Consider the following 10980-nt stretch of genomic DNA (forward strand, 5'->3'; position numbering starts at 1 on the left):
CTGTGAGCCATATGTTTAGGTTATCACAGCAATATTCATGTTTTCTACGGTCTGGAGGATGCTTAATGTCCTAGTGCTGTTTTTTGAATGGATATTGCGATCAGAACTTCTATATGCATTTTGTGTGTCTTTGATCTTTCATGCCTGGATTTAAGCTTGCGTATGTATTTGCTCTGCCTTAAGATTGAATGTTCCACCTACATCAGATTACAATGCCTTACAATGTGCTTATTATTGCATATTTGTTTCAAGTTTTGTTCTTGAAAGCTTGATTGGAACTGCGAGTGCACCTTAGGCACTCTAGATTACTGTGATCTGGTACTACCATGGAGTTTGTAGGATCACTAGATCAAGCCAGCAAGTATAGAAGTAGGATCCGATGCTGAAAACCCCTGTTTGTACAATTGTGCCCATTGCATTCGCCGGCCTAGTCACCTTGAGGGATTGAGATTCTAAGGTCAAGCTGAACCCGCAGTCACTCATATTGCAATTTAGTGCGCCCTAAGCTTGCCTGTCGAGCTCTGGCCTCTGGGAAGCTCCTCCCGTCGCTCGCGCGGTGGAAGTGGAACTGTACCAGGGTTCTGCGTGAGCTGAACCGCGCGCCCCGACGCTGCACCTAGCGATGGGGCTGTCGCTCTTCATGACTTCATCTTCATAGCTGTGCTGGGTCAGTGGGTTTTCGTACACAATGCTAAATCTGCGCTTCGCCGGGTCTGATCTCCGGCCACCTGAGCTGTCTGTCTCCAATCTCCAGGTAGGTGAGGCTGCGTTTACCGCCGTCCTCGCTCGTTGAACCCCAGAAGGCAGAGGACGACGTGCCGCGCCCTTGCTATCCTCAAAGTGCCCGCGGGCGCGCAACCGAACCGATGCGACCGTTCGCCCGTTTCAAATCTAAGTGGGCCGGTCCATATACAGCCCATCCAGCAGACGGTACCACGATCCGGCGCGCATTCGTCGTTCAGCCCACTAGGCCCACCTATCCCATGGGAGTGAGTCACTCGGGTCCATTCTATAAAACCTCTGCCCGGGGGCTAGGGTTTCCTCCCAGCCGTCATCGCTTCCCGTCCGCCTCAGCCCGCCGCCAGGAGAGGTAAGGTAAGCCATCCACCGCCGCCGCCGCCGCCGCCCTCCTCCCGCCCCATCTCTCACCGGTCCGGCCGTCGTGCTCTTAGCCTTCCGAATCGGATGCACTTGTTTGTTGGGAAGCCGGCTCGGTCGGTTCGTGGAAGAGCCCGGATCTGCTCTGTACGCACTTGTTATCGAGAGGTCTTTCGGCGGGAGTTGTCTCGCGAGGTGTAGCTCGCGAGTCAAGGTCTCTTCGCCTTGTAGATTTACAGCCTGTTTGGATTGAAGTATGATTGCATTCGGAATCAGTTGATTCGTCATGGGTCCATGCCCCGGAGAATGGCGTCGTCCGACGTTTTTTGCGGAACCAACCGGTCCTTCGAAATGCGCTTGCGGATAATACCAAGAAGATTGGCTTCGTGACGCACCGGTTGAGTCCATGATGTAAACCAAACAAAGGGGCTAGGTTGGGAGCTAGGTTCGGATCATTCCTCATGGGTCGGTCCGTCCATCCAAACGCATCATTAGTGTATCTGCTCGTTTAGGTAGCTTTTGCTGTTATTAATCGTGAGAGGGTTATGTGAGCAGTCTCTTTGAGCTTAGTACGCTGATCCCATCGGTGTAATGATATGTAGTGATGCTGTCTATGTTTCTAATATTCTTGCCATGGTTGATTTGGGCATGATGTTGATTTAGTAATGGTGTTTCTATGATTCTGTTTTTGGTGCTAACTTTCAGTTAATGCTAGACTGAGAACTGGGCTTTCGGTTAACTCTAAACTGAGAACTGTTGCTAATCAGTAGCAATTCATGTAGATGACAAAATCCTTCTATGGTTCACTACACTTTTCATGATTGTGTCTTCTCCTTTGCTTCTATACCCATCTGACATAATGGTCTTTCTTTCTCTGTTTCCTTTCTCTGTTTCCAGGTCACGAGAGAGTTTCAAGAGGCTGAAATGGCTCCTAAAGGTACACACCTAACATTGCATATTTCTGTAGGTGCCATATATTTTATCAAGAAATGCCCTGTGTCAACCTTGAAATTGCTATAAGCTGAGTTCTCAGAGTCATTCATTTCCTGTTTTGTTTGCTTGTGTGTCGCCATTGCTGAATTGTATGTATTAGTGTGTATTCGGTCATTTAGCACTCAGATTTAACGACTACCTGTTTATTTTACTCATGCCTTGTCCAGAACATGTGAATCATTACTGTGCACAAAGCTTTTCTATTTTTGCGCACAATCGCCATGCTGAAATTCATGAACCTGTATGCATGACTGTACTGTATAGAATTAGCAGCTTTTCTATTTCTATTTGATAGGCTTACTGTACTGTATGCATGACCTGACTATTTTATCTAACTGTGTGGTTTGATTAGCTGCTCCCGCCAAGAAGGGTGATGCCAAGACCCAGGCCTTGAAGGTTGCCAAGGCTGTGAAGTCGGGATCTGTCAAGAAGAAGACCAAGAAGATCCGCACGTCCGTTACATTTCACCGCCCCAAGACCCTGAAGAAGGCTAGGGACCCGAAGTACCCAAGAATCAGCACTACTGGAAGGAACAAGCTTGATCAGTACCAAATCCTCAAGTACCCCCCTCACAACAGAATCAGCGATGAAGAAGATTGAAGATAACAACACACTGGTCTTCATTGTTGACCTCAAGGCAGACAAGAAGAAGATCAAGGCTGCTGTCAAGAAGATGTATGACATTCAGGCAAAGAAGGTCAACACCCTGATCAGGTTAGCACTCGCTCCAGTTTTAATTTTCCTGCATATTCGTTTATGCTGTGCAACATTTTGAGATATTCTTGTTGTTTTTGTGCAGGCCGGATGGTAAGAAGAAGGCTTACGTGAAGCTGACGCCCGACTATGATGCTCTTGATGTGGCCAACAAAATCGGCATCATCTAAATTACTGTATTAGGCATCTGTGTCCTAGTTCCATGTGAAACCAGAGTTTTTGTAGCTATGGCTCAGTGGCTCCATTACCATGTCTTGATGCAGACTTATGAATTTGATATCATCCAAGTGACCGGTTGAGCTAGTTTGAGCTCTGCACTTCATTATACTTGGATTCCATCTGTTTTTGTCACCAGTTATATTGTTTGTCATATTGGGTTGGTCTTTGCAACTAAACCTTGCTCTTGAGTCTTGAATCTGAGCCTCCGACCAAAAAAGCTGTTTTGAGCATAATGGCATATGTTGTTGGAACCTGCGATGACCACAATGTTTGCCATAAGTTAGTCCATAGGATTAAAATATTTGCTAAGCTGGAACATTGTGAGACTAGTTCCTAGGGTAATCCATAGGTATTCTCGTTTCTCTCTCTCTCTTTCTTAGTTTTGCACAGGATTGTAAAGAGAAAAAAAATTATCTCATATAGGACCCACCTTATGGACTAATGGTTGGCTGAAACATTGTGGAGACAACAGTAGGTATAGTTTCGTGTGCAAATTGAAACAGGCAGTGTCAACGCTAGCCACACGGTCACGTTCTCACCGCTTCTCGCGCGTCACACTAGCACAGCCAGGACCAGGAACTACGCGACGCTCCCGGACTTGTTGGTCCTGGGCCGTGAAGGCGGATATCAGGTCTGGATAGGGATGTTATTTTGCAAATAATTGACGTTTATATGAATTCCGTTTTAGTTTTTATTGTATTTCCAGTTACAGATGAGATGAGACAACTTCGATGCTGTTTATAATTGAAAGAAGGGGGAAATATTGTCATTGGGCTTTGGGCCCAAATACGCTGGGCTAGGCCAGCCTCGGCTGTCGGCTCTACCGTTTTACACCAACCCACTCCTAGATCCCTACCTAATTGTAGACGGATTTTGATAAAACTGCGGAGGATACAATACAAATAACCGAGCTAATCCCTTTTCTTATCCTCAGATCTGCAGCAACCAAAGCACCCGCTTTATCTCTCGCCGCCATGTCGACAATGGCGACTCTCCTGCGGGCTGTCTGTAAAGCGTCGCTCGCGTCTCGCGCCGCTGCGATGGCATCCCGCTCAGCGCGTGCGGCCGGCGTAGCCGCAGCCGCCAGCTTAGGCTCAGGGGTCTTATGTCCCCTCAAGAGCTGCCCTGCTCGCGGCGGCGATGTCTCCACGACCACGAGGCCTCCCGGCCCCTTCCCTTCCATCGCCGATTACCCGCACTTGCCAGGTAAACCGATCCCACCCTCTTCCTGTTGCAGGGGTCCAGTATTCGTTAGATAGGGAGGGCTACGAATCCATCCATCTCATAAATTATTTGTGCTCGCGCGAGAAGCCAAATTGCATGCTAGTCGCTGTGCGTTCTTGACACTACTAATTCTCATAAAACTGTCATAGATCATGCTAAAACTCCGACAGACAAGGACATGAAGTCGGATGAAGCTGTATGGGCCTTATATGAGCGCTGGTGCAAGGTTTTCAAGAAGCAACGCGACCATGCCGAGATGGCTCGCCGGTTCAAAATATTCAAATGTTATGCAGAGTATGTGCACGACTGGAACACTTACGTTCCTGAAGATCCAGAGGAAGCAGCCATTCACCTTCAGAAAAGAAGAGAGGCCAAATTACTTCTTTCAAAAGGTGAAGACGTCTCACACTTTGATGAGTGGCATGTGCCATATCAATTAGGTCTACTCGCCGACGGGGGCGATCCATTTCTTCGTGAATGCGATTATAACTTGTTGAAGCTAATCGAAGCGAGTGAAGCATGCAGTGCTGTCAAAGATGTCATAGTAGAGTAGTTTGCTTAGGGAAACCCCAGACCTTGAATGAGATGATCTGAACTCGCCAAATCTCTCGAATGCAATAAGTTAGCCTTTGCTGTTCCATGTACTTTTGCTTCCGTGTGTGCTAAGTTATACTACCATGTCTACTAAGTTTTCTGTAACATCTGTTTTAAGGGGTAATGGTGTTTTCCATATGCTTCCATCTGATTAAATTGTCTATTTTAGTCTTCTGCATTTAAAGGCACAAGAGCTCAAACCTTTCAAGATTAGTACGGAGACAGTAATATATGGCAGCTGTTCGAACACTAATTCATTGAACATTACGACGAAAAAAAAGGTGAGTATTGTTATGTGTCCAAAATTTAAAATATTTATCACTATTGTTCATGCATTGTTCGTCAATGTATAAGCTAGCAATTATATCCAGTACTAGGTTTATATCCATGCATTGCAGCAGGAACAAAAATAAGACTACGGTAATTCAAATTTGTTTACGGATTGTTGCCATGGAATGAGATAAATCCGAGAGAGAGATATAACTGAAATCAAAAGAGGTAGCATACAGTTACTTGTATTGTTCATTACATAACCAGGGGAACAAAATAACATTCCAATTTTTGTATCTTTTGACGAAACCATCCAAGTCCTAAAGTTCTGTGCCTACATTGTAGGCATGAACTATACCAGTATACAGAAAGCTGGAAGAACAATTCGTGCCTCACTGCCTATAAAGCAGACATGGTTGAAGTTGTACCATCTTGTTGATTGGGACAGATACAAGAATGGAGCAATTCATGCAAAAACTGAGTCCAAGGATTGTAAATTTGAGTCCATGTCTCAACATATCATGGATAAGCATCCTTAGTGAAGTGCATGAGAATTCCATGCACAAGGACTGGAAAGCCCAACAGAAGCGAGTGCTTTATTCTCTCCAGGTGAGTGTGCATATTAGAAATTTTCTTGACCACATTGCATTTCCTAAAAACCCACAAGTGGAAGCAAGTTCCCTTGAAATGGAGCAGTAATTGCATTGTGATTGAGGAAAAAAAATCAATTACAGGTACTAAGAATTCTTTTGTACTTTTGATCAGATCCGGAGTGGCTGTGTATAGAGATGATTAATCCCCCAAAACATATCTATCAATATATCCAACTGCATTGCAGCTTGATCTAGGCTATATCACTCACACCACATTGCACCAGCAGCAACAAGCAAGTATTAGCAATGACATATGCCCAGGAAGGTTGCATATACATTAAATTGCTTCTTGCCATTGACATCGCAATAATTGTGTTAAACAAAGCTCCAATACAGGACATAAAGTGAAAATGCTGTAACAATGTATGTGTCAAATGCAAGAAAGCCAGCTAACCTTTTAATTTTCAGAAAGCACCAAGAATTTCTTCGTTTTTAGCATCAAGAAAAATTGCATAAACTCGTTTGTAACAGAATTGGATCAATATATATACAAATGCATGATCATAGGAATTCGTCCTGCATTAGCAGGTGGTAAATCCAAATTTCCAAACTATTACATAGAGGTTTGAGCTATGAATATATATACAAAGACAAAATGCAGAACAATGTCTATCCTACTATATTGCAATTAGTAATGGCAGAATCCGTATCATATCTCTCCTTCTTAAGACATACATAGTGCTTCCCGCTTTGGGTTTTAAGTAACTAGTTAATCATTTCATTGTATGGTGAATCTCTTTGCTAGGGCATTCTATTTTATTCTCTTAGTAATGATCCTTTGTCAGATTGCCTTGGAGCTGCTTGTGTGTGTATTCTTGTGGTTAAGAACTTCTGTACTTATGACAAGGGCTTATAAATCCAGGGTTAACTCGGTAACTTTTGCTGTGCTGCAGATATAGAAATTATCCACCTGAGCTGTTGGTGGATATTGTGGCAAGAATTCTGTCTATGGTACCACCATGGACACGAGTGTATCGGGTCCAGAGAGATATTCCTATGCCTCTTGTCACTTCTGGTGTCGAGAAAGGTAACCTTCGTGAGCTTGCTTTGGCTCGAATGGAAGATCTGGGTTTAAAATGCCGAGATGTCAGAACCCGTGAGGCAGGGATTCAGGTAAATATGAAATACAGTAAAACCACTTTCACTGGCCTATAATGGATGTCCTTTTATTATACTAGCTGTGCATCTGTATGTAGGATATCCATCACAAGATCAGGCCAGATGAAGTAGAGCTTGTCAGACGTGACTATGCTGCAAATGAGGGTTGGGAGACATTCCTCTCTTATGAGGATACATGACAGGTACTTATAGCTGGCCAGCCAATTTGATCATAGGGAAATGAATTCTGGAATATGATGCCTGCCTGTATTTCTAATGTGATTATAGTCTACTCTCATTCTAATGTGATTAAGAAGGCTGAAGTGCCTTGGTCAGCCCAAAGAGGCAATCTCTCAGAGAAAGAAAGAGTCTTGAAAACGGTGAAAGGGTAATATAATGATTTTGCCTTCTTAATTGGTTATTTAAGTGTGTTGTTTGTCTTATTTATAGATTTATAGAATAAAACTTCCCCAGTTCCTTGTTTCTCCATATTTTTTGTTTAATTGCTCTTTAATTATGCAGTATACTGAACAAACTTACACCAGAGAAATTCGATCTTCTCAAGGGTCAACTGATGGAAGCTGGAATTACTACTGCTGATATTTTGAAGGTTTGTTTTATTTACCACCATCTGTTTACAGCCTTTTGTTTTCTGACATCTTCCCTATTGCTTTTGATCAGGATGTTATATCTCTCATATTTGAGAAGGCAGTTTTTGAGCCCACCTTCTGTCCGATGTATGCTCAACTTTGTTCTGATCTCAATGAAAAGCTCCCTACATTCCCTCCTGAAGAGCCAGGTGGCAAAGAGACCACATTCAAGCGTGTGCTATTGAACAATTGTCAGGAAGCCTTTGAAGGTGCTAGCAGCTTAAGAGCTGAGATTGCTAAATTAACTGGTCCTGACCAAGAGATGGAGAGAAGGGACAAAGAACGGTTGGTCAAACTTAGAACACTTGGAAATATTCGGCTAATTGGTGAGCTACTCAAGCAAAAAAGGGTTCCTGAGAAGATAGTTCATCACATTGTTATGGTACATACCAGGAACTAACAAAAGTACCTCTATTATCCAGTGAGAACTCTTCTGATCCATTCTTTGTATGCAGGAGCTATTGGGGTCTGGGCCCGATAAGAAACCATGCCCTGAAGAGGAAGATGTCGAAGCTATCTGTCATTTCTTCAATACGATTGGTAAACAGCTTGATGAGAACCCAAAGTCTCGGTGGATTAATGATACCTACTTCATCCAGATGAAGGAGCTAACAATGAATCCCCAGCTCTCACCACGATTGAGGTTTATGGTTCGTGATGTGATTGATCTCCGATCAAATAACTGGGTGCCTCGACGTGAGGAGGTAATTAAATCACTCTACTGTATATATATGATTTAACTACCTTACATTCCTCGGATTTGTAATGGCATTAATGCCTTGATCTCACATGTACTATGTGACTGAATGGCATGCTTAGAATCATTCTGTTACTTTGATATGCCAGCATGAATTTTACTGAAGTTAATGCTTGACTCTAGATTTTGGATGCATACAATGAATCTGTGATATTGATGCATCACTTAGAACATTCTTGGTATCGTATATCATACATAGGTCACAGAACATAGCCACACTTTCAGTTCCTTGTAAAATTGTTCTGATATCTATGCTGTTTGTGACTTTCAGATTAAGGCCAAGACAATCAGTGAAATTCACTCTGAGGCAGAAAAGAATCTTGGATTACGACCTGGAGCAGCATCTGTCATTAGGAATGGCCGTAGCTCACCAGGAGGGCCTCTTTCACCTGGAGGTGGGTATCCAATGAATCGCCCAGGAACTGGAGGCATGATGCCTGGAATGCCTGGTTCAAGAAAGATGCCTGGAATGCCTGGGTTGGACAATGATAACTGGGAAGTTCCCTGTTCTAGATCAATGCCATGAGGTGACTCGATTCGCAACCAGGGGCCGTTGCTTAATAAGCCATCAACAGTTCAAAAGGCATCATCTATTAACACGAGGCTTCTTCCTCAAGGCAGTGGCGCAGCACTAATCGGCAAGAGTGCACTTTTGGGAACTGGTGTTCCACCATCTCGTCCTCTCGGCTTTACTCCTGGGCCAGCACCAGCTCAAACCACACCATCACCAAAACCATTAAGTGCAGCACCAGCTGTTGCCCCTGCTCCTGAGAAACCAGCCAGTGCTCCCAAGGGGAACTCTGCTGAGCTTCAGAAGAAAACAATAGCTCTTCTTGAGGAGTATTTCGGCATACGTATTTTAGATGAAGCACAGCAATGTATCGAGGAGTTGCAGAGTCCTGGTTACTACCCAGAAATTGTTAAAGAAGCTGTCAATCTTACTCTAGATAAAGGCACCAATTTTGTTGATCCTCTCGTTAGGCTACTCGAGCATCTGTACACGAAGAAAATTTTCAAGACTCAAGACCTGGAAGCCGGTTGCTTGTTATACAGTGCTCTGCTGGATGACATTGGCATTGACCTTCCTAAAGCTCCAACACAATTTGGTGAGATTATTGCTCGCCTGACTTTGTTGGGTGCCTTGAGATTTGAAGCTGTGGAGGAGATTCTAAAGAAAATGGAGAATACATTCTACCGCAAGGCAGTTTTTAATGCTGTAATGAAAACTTTGGAAGCAAACCCATCAGGTCAGGCTATCTTAGGCTCACAGGCTGCTGTAATAGACCCTTGCAATAGCCTTTTGAAATAATCATCCTAGCAGCTTTGGCCTATCAACTTTTTCAGATGCTGTATCTTGCGAAAGCTAGCGTCGTGTGTTCTCTATTGTTTAGGTGTCCAAGGAACTCAGTACCAAAGATGTGAGGAACAGCCAGTTTTGAGCTGTATAATTTTGCGAGATCAGATGAGTGTTGATTATTATTGTTTCGACCAGGAAGGAAAGAAAGAAGCCATGGATTTTGCTCTTGGGCGATCATCTTCATTTGCTGGAGCCCCAGATGAACAAGGCTAAACGTGTTGTTTTTGTGTCCACCAAAAATGTTGTTAGTTCTTTTTCTGTGACTACACATTTTGCAACATTGTACTATGGTTTTGGAATGTTTTATCGGTTACAATATATTGTGTTATTTAGGAGTCATGACTCGATCTTCCTAGGTCCTGGTTTACCCTGTTGCTGCCGTGATGTTGTTGTGGTGATGCATGTGGTTCTTCCTTTGGGCTTTGGATTTCCATGCTGTTTAACTGAAGATTTGTGATGGCTATTTTCCATTGTTTGTCACGCTAGTTTAGTTAAGGCACAAGGCAGCACGGCAGCGGCACCACATTGATAGCGTGCGTCCAGTTGCACCGCGTCGTTGCCTCCACGTCAAGCGCTAGATCCAATTCCAACACAAATCACAGTGTAAAGCTGAGGAGCGAATCGCTTTGTGTGCGCATTTGTTGTGTTGTATGTCACTGGAGCGTTCGTGCGTGTGTGGGTCATGTCAAAACTCGAAACGACACTGGTGACGGTCATCACAAAGAAAGGCACAGGTTCGGTTCTCCCTACCGTCGCCGGCCAGGCGGGCACATACACAGCACTTGGACGCTCCGAATGTACTAGGCCAGAATGATGCTACTACACTACTAACGCCAACAAAGTAGTAATCAAAGCGGCATCGAACTGGATCGACCGGCTGATGAAGCCGGTAGCAGCCACCGACCAAATGAATGATGGTGGACAGGCACCAAGACCGCCAATTCAGATTCTCATTGCAGTTGCTCCAGAGGGAAACAAACATATATGTGATTAGCACCAAAAATGCCCTGTAAGAGTATTAATGTGGTCATCACGCGAGACAACATATGTGCTTAGCACAGCACCGCTTGGTCCAGAAGGAGACAAGAGACAACGGCCAGAAGTGAAAAGTTCCTATCAGACGCCGCTCCAGAGGGAGACAACTAGAGAAGTGAAATACTACACTTTATTTACGTTACTACTTGCGACATAGCATTGGCAATTGATCTCCCATCAGTTCACCCTGGCCCATACTCTACACTCCGATTTTAACTGTAAGGAAATAAACTGTGGAAGAATAAACATGCTTCTGTACTTTCGCAGGCTAGTCAGATATCAAGGCCCTGAAAGTAAACAAAAGAAGAAAACAATTTA

General features: G+C 44.0%; 2 pseudogenes; both read left to right on the forward strand.

Annotated features, from left to right (window-relative positions):
* The first annotated feature begins 1047 nt into the window (after positions 1-1047).
* Positions 1048-3130, forward strand: LOC136496828 (large ribosomal subunit protein uL23-like; annotated as a pseudogene).
* A 1669-nt stretch (positions 3131-4799) lies between these two features.
* On the forward strand, positions 4800-9960 carry LOC136497167 (eukaryotic translation initiation factor-like; annotated as a pseudogene).
* Positions 9961-10980: the final 1020 nt, after the last annotated feature.

This window comes from Miscanthus floridulus, chromosome 12 (assembly GCF_019320115.1).
Source record: "Miscanthus floridulus cultivar M001 chromosome 12, ASM1932011v1, whole genome shotgun sequence".
In the NCBI taxonomy this organism is placed as follows: domain Eukaryota; kingdom Viridiplantae; phylum Streptophyta; class Magnoliopsida; order Poales; family Poaceae; genus Miscanthus; species Miscanthus floridulus.